Below are 14,479 nucleotides of genomic sequence, written 5' to 3'. Positions count from 1 at the left end.
ATTCCTGATGGCATAGTAGCTCAAACCAGACATAGAAAAAAGCAAATAAATTGTACAACTTCCTCATGTTACTTGGAACTTTTTCAGAATTTTCATTGTAATGCTGCCTATGTTAATTAAAATAGAGTAATTCAGAAAACTAAAGAGTTTGAAATAAGAGAATTAAAAGCTGTTGGGTGATGTTTCATTGACCACAATAATCTAGTAAGAATTTTTTCTGTACTATTTCTTTAAGAGACACAAGCTACAGATATTGTACTTATTTTCATAAAGTATAATAATCACTGGTCCACACTAAATTCTTCTGAAAAAAATCTAATTGGGTTTTTGGAAAAAAAAAATCAGTGTATTTTTTAAAACATACTTTAAGCACATTAACTCATATTGAATCTGTACTTTGAGCACAAGGGAGTTCTTATTGATAGTTTTTAGTTCCCGGAGAGGTAAAGTTTTCATGGGAGATATGTAGTCATACTTTGGGGTAGGATATCTATAATCCATTCAGTGAATATTTGTTGAAATTATCATGTCCCATAAGCTGTGTTGAGTCTTGAGGCTGACAAAATGGCTAAGCTAAAATTCTCCATGAAACTATCAGATATTCTTTGAGTTTTAGACCAGTCAGCACACAGTCACTGGAAATGCTCATATTCAGGAATAATTATGAAGATGGAAAAATATAATTATGGACTATAACATAAAAAAGCTCAAAGCCTACTGTTGAGTTCTATTAAGTGTATGTGTTTATGATCATAGTTGTACCCAGCCATTGTCAGAAACTAATGCATTAATTTACCTGTGAATATACAGCATTTATTATGAATTTCTATCATTTATTTATTATCATTTATATTTTTATCATATTTTATTATTATTTATTATCATTTATCTATTATTATTTATTTCTTATTCCCCTCTTCTTATTTTTTTCTTACCTACAAAATTACCTGTCATCTGATCCACTGACACACCTTAGCACAGTGATGTTCTGCTGACCAGTGAGGCTGGAACAATCACTCCAGGGTGCTGACCCATGAGAACATCATGGGAATCACACTTATAATTCAAACTTTTCTATACCACTTTCAGAGAATATAAGGAAACCAGTGTAACTAATTGAAATAGTACTCAACACAGCTTATTTTCAGTGAAGATTATTTCAGCAGACCATCAGTGAAAAATGTATGTATTTTGCACCCATACGCTGGCACCAAGTCTTTAAAATATAATGTGTGTTCTTCACTTACCGCAGACCTTAGTTTGGAGGAGACGTATTTTTGGTGCTGAGGAGCCACAGGAACCTAGTTGTTCCCACACTTGTTGGAAATGACGCAGAATATCCTTTCCCCATTCCAGCCAAGCAGCAAGACTGCCCATCAAATGGCTGGCCATCCACCTTAGCATCATTTCCGTTGTAGCCTGCTCCTAGAAGAGTAAATGCTTGTTATAACATTAATACCTACTCCCCTTTTTCCTGCATTTACCCCTATTTCACAAAACTGTCAAAACTTAACTCACATGGTTCAAGATCTCAGCACGCTTCCTCAGGACACCATCATTGGCTCTTGCTGTCTGCTTTCCTTTTTCCCAAGACTGGTCATTGGGTGACCAGTCTCTGTTCACATATGCATTTGACACTCAGTTGTATTGTTATCTGTTGGACATTCATCTCTTCAATTAGAACCCTCTGATTGTTTTATGGCCTCTTCCCAGACAAGTGATGTTGAAATGAGTGTTCGCTGGTTAGCTGATCAAGATTTAGTTTGCTAATATTTATAGAAGCATCTACAAAGGTTGATTGAAGCACGTTTATTACTCTATATAATTTCAACAGTTTTTTTTTATTGATCTAAGATATTAATTGAACCTTTATGAGGGGTCATATTGTACTAGTCAATAGGCATCTTTCAACATTGGTGAGTACTTTTCTTTGAATTTGGAATTTATATCACTGTGTTACTTAATTCTCAGCCTTTTAGAATTCTACCCTTGTGGGAAAAACCTCACTAGCAACCATTGAACATCCACACTTTGTCTTTTTCAAATGTGGAAACTGAGGTTCAGTGAGGTTAAGTGATTTATAGAAAGGTTGTTGAGCTCACTAGTGATGGAGCTAGAGTAGAAACAGGGCCTAAATTTTCTGCAGAACTTTGCATTTCCTTCGAATTGCTATCACTGGAACAATTACCTAAGTGTATAAACTTCTGAACCATATGTTTGTGCCTCAAATGGATTTTACGTCAAACTACGTTAACCCTGTTTCTTTGTGGGACCAATTTTCCACTTGAACATTTTCTTGTGTTAAGCATGATTTTTTTTCTTTTCTGTGGCAGATTTTCAAAGTTGCTGAACTTTTCATATGATACTTTCAACTCATGGGTAAGAGGTTTTCAGAAAGAGGATGATGTGTACTCCAAGTTAATTACATATTTTGATTTTTCCATAACTTTCTGGATTCTCATTCATTGTTCAGTTTAAGTTTAGGCCTGTCTGTCAGCACTTGAAAGTATGAAAAGAAACTTGATGCATGGAGCTTCCAAAGATACATTTTGGTTCAATTTAGGCTGATAAAGATCTAGTTTCACAAACTGTTTCATCTGAAGAAGTGAAGGAACAGAGTTGGTGAGGTTGATAGCTATGTTATATATATATAAAATATTGCTTGATACCAGAGTTTAAATATACAACAATAACATTTCTTAAGCAGAAAATATGTTTATTTTTTTCTGTTTTAGTGTTTTCTAGAAGTATCTCCTTCAAATAGGATGTGACCTTTGAAACTGTCAGTGTAGTAGAATATAATCTGCATAAAATTTTCATTAAATTATTATTTTATTATTCAGCTTTTGAGATTATAATATTCTTTTGAAATTTCTTCTATCCATTTCCTTCCCCCAAATCCTCCCAAATAACCCTTCCCACTCTTCTTCCAAATTCATGGTCTCCTTTTTCTTCAATTGTTATTGCATGCATACACACACACACACACACACACACACACACACACACACACATACATCCACACATTCCTAAATAAAACCTGTTCAGTCCCTCTAATGTTACTTGTCTGTATGTTTTCAGGACTGACTCTTTGGTACTGTGCAACCAATTGGTGTGCTTTTCCCTGAGGAAGACCAGCTCCTGCTCCCAGCTTTCCTCAGTTACTTGATAGTTCTTTGTGTAGCAATGAGGTCTCATGTGCTTTTCTCTGTCTAGTTTGGCATGCCCATTGGTACCTAAATTATTTAAAGTTACAGATTGGTAAGGTATAGTGTTTATATGATTGTATAGCTCAAGCTAACACGTATTGGATTAGCATTTTAATAAGTCTAATTATCTTGACTTATATAAAAGTTTTAGAACTTGTAATTTGAAGGAAGAGAAGAGTTTAAGTTGAAAAATGTTTCAGTCTCTCTAGTGTTTTTCCCTGCCAGCTATTTTTACTATGGTGTGTTAAAAGAGGGAAATTAAGTTGTCATGTGGTCCACTAAATTGATAAATATGACCAGATACCCTGAAGATTCTAGCTGAACTACTCTCTCAATTAAATGGATGCATTCACTTAGCTTACCTGACTAGCAATCAATTAAATAAACAAGTATGTTCTGATTAGTTACATAAATAAGGGTCTACATACATCAGCCAAAAGTACAAGTGAGCAGAGCCAAGCTCCAGAGCAGGGCATGAGACCTTTGTTCTGAAGGCTCCATTGTAATGGTCACATTTCACTGTTCCATTTGAGCCACCTTGGATTGTAAATTGGTGATAGGCCCCAAATCTTCCTCATTTGGTGTCTCCAGATTCCAGGACTATGCATCTTAATTGGTAGCTGTCACCTATTCTGCACTGAGAAATGAATAGATATGCCACCAAGATATGCTCCAGGAAACATGATACAATGGCCAAAATGGCTGAGTTTCAAATTTAGGAAGTCTGTCAAATCAAAACAAGTCTTGAGACCATTCAAAGAAGGACATATAGGTGGATTTCAATGTAAGCACATTACTTAAGTAAATTATATAGAAAATATGCCTAAAGATATTTGTGATTCTTTAGCATAAACTATTGCATAAGCATTTCCCAATGCTATTAAAACCCCAAAGAAGCATTAATTTTACACAGTATTAACTGAATAAATTTATCTATTTAGTATTGTTTCTCTTAATTTTTTCCAACTTTTAAAAATTCCTTTAAATAATTTTTGTTGTTACTTGTGTACGCATTCCACAGCATTTAAGAAACATAAATATTTATTCAATTATATCTCCTTAAAATCTATCTGCTGAAATGTAATCCTCATTAAAACTCCAGGATCGTTCCTAACAGAAACAGGGAGAAAAATCTTAAAATTTATAGGGAAGCACAAACTATCCTGGATGGCCAAAGCAATCTTGAGCAAAATGAAAAATCCTGGAGTTTCCATCTGACTTCAAGTTATACTACAGAACCACAGTAACAAAAACAACATGGTACTGGCATAAAAACAGACACATAGATGAACAGAACAGGGTAAAGGACCCAGCTATAAACCCACATAGCTCTAGACACCGGTAATTTGACAAAAGTGCCATAAATAAGAATTAGATAGATCTCTATCTTCTACCTTGCCTTCTTTTCTTTATTTTTTTATTTTAAAATATTTTTACTAATTTTTGAGGTATTTCCACAATGTATTTTTATCATTTCATCCCCTCCAACTCCTCCCAGAACCACTCCCCATTAAATACTTATCCAAGTTTTGTCTTCTCACTTTCTTTCACATGTTGAGTGCAGTATGTGCTCCCTACATAATCTTGAGTATCTGGCCACTCACTGGATCAAGGGGTGTGTGTGTGTGTGGCTACCCATTTCTCTGTGGCAGGTCTACTTTCACATGTTCTTCAGGGTACTCTTGAGGAGAGAGGAGTGAGAAATATTAAGATAGAAAGATAGAGGGGAGAGAAACAGATAGAAACACAGGATAGCCTCGGGAGGGCCTGGAACATTATCCACTGGCCCCTTCAGTCTCTTCTAGTGGGCTTTATATAGGAATGCAAAGGGATGGAGCAAAGGACTTCCCCCTAGCACAGCCAAGTGCAGATCCTTTCCAATCACTGGGTAACCACACACATGGTCAAGTAATCCTCTAATGCAGCCCTGCTGGGTAAAGCAAGCTCAGATCTCACTAAGAAACCTTTGTGGGCTTCTACATCAAGGTCAGCCTACTAGAGTTGCAAAACAAAACAGTAATAATAAGCAACAACAACAATAATAACAACCTTGTATTGAATGTCTTTTCACACAAAGTTCCTGCCTTATATTTTGAAGCTATTTAAGTATGAGGTCCCATCCAGCCTTGGTGGCTATAAATTACAACAATTACCAGCATAGTCATATAATATAGTGATACTTATGTATTGATGGTAACCAGTAGCTCTTTAATTGGACCTAAGGCCCACTCAACAAGAAGGAAATTATGTCTGTTACTGGAAGTCTAGACAATTACCTGGGGCTAGGAAGGTAATGGATCTTAGAGGAGTAACTACTCCCACCACTTCACTTGACCAGCATAAATCCCTAACAAAATATTAAATATTTGACCTTATACCCAGATATAAGTTTATTACTCACCCATCATCAAAGAAAATTCTCTTTTAAATAGACAGAGACCATTACAAAAACCAACAACCAGTCAAAATATAGTTGTAGAGCCTAGTCCCAACTGATACATCTGCAACACAACTCTATATGTAAGGCTCAGGGAGCACAGGAGAAGAGGCAGAAATGCTGTAGGAACCAGAGCAACAGGAAGTCTGCTTGTGAGATTGTGTCTACTAGAAATGACAGGGAGCCCAAACCCATGAAGTCTCAATAGCATGGCCACCTAAATAAGGCCTGGACAAGGATAACATCTGTAGACATGCTAACATGGAAGGAAGAGATCTCATGGGTCCCCAACCCTAGACAAAGAACTACAGCTACCTAAGGGATGCTGAAAGTGAAAGAAATGGCCATTTCCAGGGGTGATCCCCCAAGTAGGTATATAACACCAACTGGTCAACCCTGAAATCAAATCATACATACATACATACATACAAGTAACATAATATGGACTGAGTAAGTTGAATTTATATGTTTAGAAGCACACACACACACACACACACACACACACACACACACACACACACTGAAGAAAAAGAGGTCATGAATTTGAGAGCAAGCAAGGGGATACCTGGGAGGGACTGAAGGGAGCAAAGAAGGGATGAAATTATGTAATTATATTTAATTTCAACAGTAAAATATTAATAAACAAACAAACAAACAAACAAACAAACAACCCTGTCCTGTATTGAGTGTCTTTTCACACAAAATTCTCTCTGTATTTTGCAGCTATTTAGCTGTGAGGTCCAATGATTAGGAAATGATTCGTCACACATAGGTGTGTGTTTATATGTATGATTGAATGAAGCTTTTCTCATAGCAAATACAAAGAAAATAAAATCTCTTTCTATTTTTTTCCTTTTCTTTCTTTACTTTTTTGAGCCAGAGTCTCACTCTGTAGTCCAGGCTGGCCTCAAATCAGAGTGATCCTCTTGCTTCAACCCTCCCAAGTGCTGGGTTACAAGTGTAAGCTTACCAGGGCCTGACTCGTGTGTTGATATTTCTTAAAATAGATTTGGAGGTTTCACTCTTGGTTCTGTGTGCAGCATCTTGCTCAGACTGTAAATTTCATGGCAATTAGATACCAAATCTTCCTCAGTTTTATGTCTTCAGCTTCTCAGACCATGTTTGATAGATAGCTATGATGTCTTTATTTGAGCTGATAAATGGACAGGCATGACACTGAGATACATTCCAGGAAGCAGGATAGAATGGCCAAATGGTTGGATTTCAGCTCTAGGGAATGTTATAAAAATACTACTACATTTGCATTTGCTTTCTGAATTTTATTTTATTCACAGAACTGACTCAAGTATCATTTATAGCCTCAAATCCTAATTCTCACACATTAACACAATCAACCTGCCTCCTGACTGCAGAAGCCATGTAAATTCAGAGACCTCATAACCCTTTCAATTTTCACTTCCTCTGTGTGCAAAGAGAAGAATGGAGATGTAGTTGGTGGGTGGAACCTCCCAAGTTTGGGCAGTTTAATCTCATGGCAATAAAGGGGAGAGAGAGAGAGAGAGAGAGAGAGAGAGAGAGAGAGAGAGAGAGAGAGAGGCAAATGGATGAAAGTGTCTATGAGAGGTCCCTCATGTAGGTGATTTCATATACCCCCAAGTAAAGCTGGTTAGTGGATTTCAGTCTTACCCTCATAATCTGGATTTTACTCTTTAGCAATGGAGTACTGTTATAGCTGCTCCCTTCTTCTGGTATTAATTTATAGTTCAAGCATATGAATGAAGTGGAATTAGTTCCAAACTGAGAATTCACACTGCCTCTTCTAGTGACATTTGTATGGATCACGTTCCATCTTTCCGCTCCTTGTCTGCTTCCCTCCCAATGCCTGCCCCATCGATACTTGCAGACCCCCTTTGCCATTTGCACCAGGAGCCCGAAGTGCTTCAAAGCTTTCTCCAAGCCTTCCTTGCCTTCACCCAGGTAGCTGTTGGCTACAGACTGGTGCCAGACTGTGAAGCTCAGAAGTTTTGCCTGAGGAGGAAATACTGTCAAGTATACCCCGCAGTTCAGAAACTGTCCTTCAAGATGCTGAGTAAAAGTCATCCCCAGCTGGGGTCATCCTCCATCCTTGGCTGCATCCTCTGCAAATACTTCCCCAATAAGTTATTTGCATGTAAGTCCTTGTTCTGTTCCAGGGTCTGTTTGGGGGAAATTTGGCCTAAGATATCCTGGCCTAAGATATCAAACGGGTTTGCCTTTTATTCTCTTTACTATTTTTTAAATCTATAAACCTCTTTATATATTTGAATTTCCACCACGCACACAAACACCCATTCTTATCCAATTTGATAATAGTTTTAAACATATTATTAGTAGGCATATTATCATTCATTGGAGTTCTAAAGTTTCATTAACGGTTTTGGGTTGTGAAGTATTTATGTTGTTTTAATTTATAAACAATTCTATGATAACTCAGTCTTTCCTTCATTTTATTATTCTATGACATAGTCACAGAACAAATATGTTCCTATTTAAGTCAACAACCTTTTTATACTTTTATTGTCTTATTTTTATTTTATTATATTTATATGCATATATGTCTTGAAATTTATATGCTTTTCATGGAATTAACATGTACATTATTACCTGACATAACTTTTTTAAATGTCTTAGCAGTTTCAAGAATTATCATTAACTGTAGTCATCAAGTTGTGTAATGTATTTTTTGAATTTATTCCTCTTACTGAAATTTTGTGCCTCTTGAACAACATCTCCTTGATATGGCCTAAACCCACAGCCCTTGTAACACCTTTCTACTCTTATTTCTTTAAGCTTAACTTTTTTAGAAATTTAGTCTCCATCTCATTATGCAGCTAAGACTACCCTTGAGCTCCTAATCCTGTGGCTGGGCCACCATCTTTTAAGAGTTGACATTTTCACCTTAATTAGCATTTCTCAGATATCAGTGAGGCTGAACATGTTTTCAAATACTTAATGGCCATTTGTGCGGCTACTTTTAAGAAATACCTCATGTCCTTTGCCCATTTAAAAACTGTTACTTGCTCAACTATTGAGTTGTTTGATGCTTCATATATTTTAGAAATTAACTTGTTATCTGGTGTGTAGATTGCCAGTATTTTCTTCTACTATATAAAACTTTGTTTTATAACTTGAATAACTTCAAAAGACATTACTGAATAGACATGCTAAATTTGCCATCAACCTTGGACATGCTGAAAAAGGTTAGTAAGTCCTAGATACCACACAATAATAATGATGGTAGCAATAAGCATTATGTCACCATCCATTGCCACTTACAGTATTTCTTGTTAGGTATTGTGTTAGACGCTTCACCAAAATTTACTTCTATTTATTTATTTACTTATATATTTACTTACTTACTTATATATATGGACACCACTGCCACACTTACTGCACCCCATCCACACAGTCGTTTCAGTATGTTGGCTATTTTAGAGTAAAGGAGTGAACTGAAGTAGTATTGCTTTTGCAAATAAATGTGGAGGTTGGATGGGGTTGTGTGACGGAAGAAATGAGCATGAATGGAGTATGCACTGCATGCTCAACCAGTTTCCATAAAAGGCACAGAGTCCAATCAGAGACTTTCTACTCTTGATATGTTAGTGGTCTAAAGTAGGTAGTACTTAAGCTAAGAGAAAGATAAAAAGAAGGCACTAAGACAGGATCAGAGATCATCCTCAGCTCTCTTTTACTCTGTGCTTGCTTGTGCACAAAGTTGCTAACCCTAGATCAGATGGAAAAATCTCGAAGAATTCCTAGCAATTATGGGTTTTACATTGAAAAATGTTACTTTTTGTGAGTAATTTAAATAAAAGAAGATTTATATTTGGACAAAATTGTGGAACTTTAGGGTTGATTTTCACAAAACAAACGACTCATCAGTAAATTACTGACTACTCAAGTAGAGGGAGAATATTCTTCTTTATGCATCATGAGCATTTTCATGACAGTAATGCTACTGGGAAGAAGCCATTGAAAGGAAGTCACATGCCTCTGCTCTTCAGTTGTCATGTTAACTCCCATGCTCTGCTTCCTATGACTTATTCCAAAGGCATTGTGTGTGTGTGTGTGTGTGTGTGTGTGTGTGTGTGTGTGTGTGTGCCAGCGTGGTGTGGTATAAAAGGTAGGAGAGCAGAGTACAACTTACAACTGACCCTACTTTAAAATAAACATCCTAGCTGCAGTTTCCCCTCCTTCCTCTCCTGCCAGTACTCCCTCTGTTCCCCCCTCTGGTCCTCCCTCTGGCCCCCCTCTGTTCCCCCCTCTGGTCCTCCCTCTGGTCCCATCCCCCAATCCACTCTTCTTTTCTGCTTTGGAAAGGGCAGGTCTCCCATGAGTGTCAACAAAACATGGCATATCAAACAATTGGCCTTACTTTAAACTGGTCAAACTAGTTAACCCAGTTAATTTTAGTTTGAGTGACAAAGTTTTATAATATTTAAGGAATATAAGGAAATAGTAAATCTAACAATGGTTTCATTTATAGAGAAGCTTACTGTTTATATGTACTTTCACAATGTTATTTAATTTATAACAATATAAGATAGAATTATCTTGAGCCTCAACTCTGACTTCCATGTAATGCTAGGTTGAGTAGAAAAGAAATCCTGAAGTTGCTCCACAACAAATTTATGATATAAAGGGTTTGTGATGCAAAGACACATGCTATCTTAATTTAAGGAAACAAAGGGAGAGCAAGAGAGCAAAGAAAAACCCCTTAAAATTGTGCATTAGCAGTCATGTCTGTGGTGAGACTTTATCAGTGTGTCTTCTGACATTCCTAGGAGACACAATCTACAGCAAACTCCCCGTACCTCTGGCTCCTACAGTCTTCACACCCATCCCCCCCCCTTTTTTTTTACAACAATCCTTGAGTCTTAGGTGCAAGAGTTCTATTGTAGTTGTATCAACTGGAATAGGGCTCTACAACTCTGCATTTGATTGGTTGTGGTTTTTCTGTAATGGTTTCCATCTGTTGCAAAGACAAATTTCCTTGATGATGAATAAGGGCTACAGCTATGTATAAGAACAAATATTTAGAATGTAGTTAGGGATTAGACTGGTTTAGTAAAGTGACAGTGTCATGTTCTCTTCCAAGATCTATGACTTCAACCAACCAAGGGTAGTGGTCTAGACATGAGCTGAACAGGGAAGACACTAATAGACATGCTAATGTGGGCAGGGGAAAGCTCAAGAGGCTGCAACCATTCACAAAGAACTATAGGTAACTAATGAATGTCAGAGTCAGGAGAAATAGTCTTTGTCAGGTGAGCACACCAAGTGGTTATTTAATATCAAATATTCAGCCCTGAAAACATACATACAAGTAACATGTATAGACTGAGTAGATATCATATTTATGTACTTAGAAATATATATGTATATATATATATATATATATATATATATATATATATATATATATATGTATATGTGTGCATCCACATACATATATCTGTATATAACAACAGTTAGTAAAAACAACCATGAATTTGAAAGAGAGCAAGGAGGGATATATGGGAGGGTTTGGAAGGAGGAAAGGGGAAAATAATGTATCCATATTATTATCTCAAGAAAATAAAACTTTTCCAAAGAAAATAAAAAACATTTTGACTAGTTTTTAATAGAGTTGAACTTTCAGGAAACCATAAAACAAACAAAAATCAAAAACAAAACCCGGCTTAAGGAAGCAACTCATTCTGAAGATGGAGTTGTTAGAAGGAAGAGTTAGCATTTCTTCCTTCATTTGTGTCTACTCTGAGATGCTTTGCAAATGTGTGAGCCTGGCAGATAAAAGCAGAATAATTTACATCCCTAAGTCATGAGGGGGAGATTTTTAAGTAGTGACATCCTACTTTTAAAGTTGACTATAAAGTTAATGTTGTCTGAGACTCACTGTGGAGCATGTACTGTGCTAACAGGTTTACAGGGATTGTGTTATAATGTCTACAACATTCTAATGAAAGAAAGTCGGTTAGTTTCAAACACACAGAAATGCAGCACAGGAAAGTTATTGACAGAAAGTGATCATCTGTGCCTTAACTGGGTGTCAGAGCCACGAGTCCAACAATTTTGTCCTTAATGATTATTTTTGACTACAGGACAAATATCAAGGACACCCAACAGGATACCTGCACAAAAACATTGCTATTTAGTAGTATTACGTAGAACATTCTAGCTAGGTGAACTGTCAAAGCCAACACAAGTTACTGGGTTTTCAAGTTAGTAGACTTTCTCAAGCAATCTCAAAAATTTCTAGTGTACAGGTTACTGGGCAGAGCTCACTTATGCAGTAGACTGCTGAGAAAATGATTGGCACCTCTCCCAGATGGTGACATCCCGAGTGGGAAGGAATTTAGTCCACTAATTGACAGCTGTCATATCAGTGTTTGCCTCTGTGTCTTTTAAGACTTTTTTTTTTGTTGTTGTTGAGCTGAGGATCGAACCCTGGGCCTTGCGCTTGCTAGGTGAGTGCTCTACCACTGAGCTAAATCCCCAACCCACTCAGAAATGTATTATTTGATTTTTTTTTTTTTTTTAATCACAAGGACAATTTTTGAGAGTCAAATCTTTCTTTTTTCCATGTGAGGCCCAGGGAAGCAGCAAATGTCTTTACCTCCCGAGTCATCTCCTTGCTTGTCCTGATTATAATTTTTAATGCACTAAAAATCCTGACTTTGGAGTTGGGAAGAGAAGCAAGTCAGTAAGGTGCTTGATTCCCCAGCATGAGGACCCACTTTAGAGTGCCAGGATCCATGTAAAAAGCTGGGTGTGCTTGTGCAGATCTCCAAGGCCAGCCAGGGGGACGTAGAGGAAGTCCCTAGGCTATCTGTAAAGCTAGTTTAGCCAACCCACAAGCTCTAGGATCAGTGCAAGTCTTGCTTCAAAAAAATTAAATTGTACACTGATAGGGGAAACCTCCTGGCATCTTTTTCTTTTACATATGCCCCAGTATGCAGACCGCACAGTCTCCCCCTCTCTCTCCCTCCCCCCCTTCTCTCACACACATACATTCCTAAGCTCAGGTAGATTAGATTTGCCTAGGTTATTAAGTACTTATCTTTCTTGAAGACCAAGGAACAGAGTTTTTTGGAGTTGAAGAGTTAAACTTGATTTCTGTTGAGAGATAATAAAGGTCTCAAACCTCCTTTGGAAAGCTGCTATATAAATTCCATAAATAACACATCATCATTCAGTCTAAATAATATCTCTAGAGAGAAAAATGTTTTCTACATTTGATTGTTTCAAAAATACTGGATTCTAATAGAGATATTTCTCTTCTCAGAATGGCAACTTCCCAGTGTCCGGCATTTTGAGAAAACCTGTGTTCTGTCAGCAGCCAAGAGCACAGATCTGTGTGCTGATCAAGACAGAAGTCAGACTGAGAAAACCCAGAACTGAGGTCAAGAGTTCCAGGAAACACCAGAAGGCCTGTCACGATGTTCTGTGGTATTTCAAGTGATTTTTTAAAAAGGTGAAATTGGGGTGAATATGAGAAAAGGTAATTTGAGAAACAGCTTAGTCTGAGAAACAAACAAACAAAAGTCTGAAAAGCACAATGTGGCGTTTATTTGTCCGTGTAATGTTAGGATGACTTCTCCCTTTCATGGAAATGAGAAACTTGAGTTGGGGGGCACACTGTGGAAAATAGCTACATCCGTTGTCATGGCTCCCTCCATCTTGAGGGCTTATTCATGATTACCCTTTCTTTTGGGACATGTGGGGAATATTTCTTCTTACAGTCTTGCTGCTAAGGCACAACTCAGGGCCACAATTTTGAGCAATAGAATAACACTGTGTCCCCCTAAAACGTGGCATAGGAAACAAACGTAACAAGAGCCAGCTTTGTTGTCGCGAAGTAAAGCGTTTGTAGTTGTTTGCTAGTGTGACACATTTCTGAGACAGACTGGAAGGACCCACCTCTCCCCGGACACTAGTGGTTGTTAAACACTCTTGAACATTACTAGACACTACTGAGTACTGTTAAATACTGTTAGAATAGTTAGTTCTGCATTGGGCTCTTTTTTATTTTAAAGATCCTTTTAATGCTTTTTATGAATAAAAAAATGTTCGAGAGCAGGTTGTTTGATGGCTTCCCGTTATGCCCTGGTAGTCTCCAGGGGGGAATATTCAACCAAGTAGCTCCTTTACTGATGGTTGGCTGCATTGTCTGTATGGCAGACTTGCTTTAAAAAACAAAACAAAACATGTTTCAATCTCACAGAGGAAATGAACAGCTGTGTCAATTCATTAAACTATGGCTGGAGAAGACATGCTCTGGTCACAGTCACAGCAGACAGCCTGGAGTAGCCTCTGGAAACTGTTCTCTAAGCAAGACAAGTCTGAGTGAACTCCAAATGATCCCCTAGCCATTTTCACTCTGGCCAGAGGGGGAACAACACTTCCTTTGGTGTTCTCACAGGGGACTCACGACTGGTGCTGATCACAATCCTTCATTTATATTTGGGACTGTGCCTTGGTCAGTGTGAACACCTTCACCACACCACCTAGTCCTCCTGGTTGTATACCCAGGCTGTCTGGCTCCCTCTCAGAGTTAGTGGGGCTACCCCCAGCATTGCAGTATGAGGCCCAATTAAAGGGTCTTCCTGGATGCCTACTTTAAAACTATTTATCTTACCATTTTTAATTGTGTGTATGTGAATGAAGGTGCTGGAAGAGGCCAGGGGTGTTGAATCCCCTGGAATGGGAGTTGCAAGCAATTGTGAGACATCTGACGAGTGTAGCCAGAAGTTTTCTCCAGTCCTGAGGAACCTCTCCCACCTGCATCCCGCAGCCACTTGGTCCCAAATAAACACACACAGGCTTATATTAT

This window comes from Onychomys torridus, chromosome 12 (genome assembly GCF_903995425.1).
Source record: "Onychomys torridus chromosome 12, mOncTor1.1, whole genome shotgun sequence".
Taxonomy (NCBI): domain Eukaryota; kingdom Metazoa; phylum Chordata; class Mammalia; order Rodentia; family Cricetidae; genus Onychomys; species Onychomys torridus.
The sequence above is the reverse complement of the archived record's forward strand: the minus strand, read 5'-3'. Positions refer to the sequence as shown.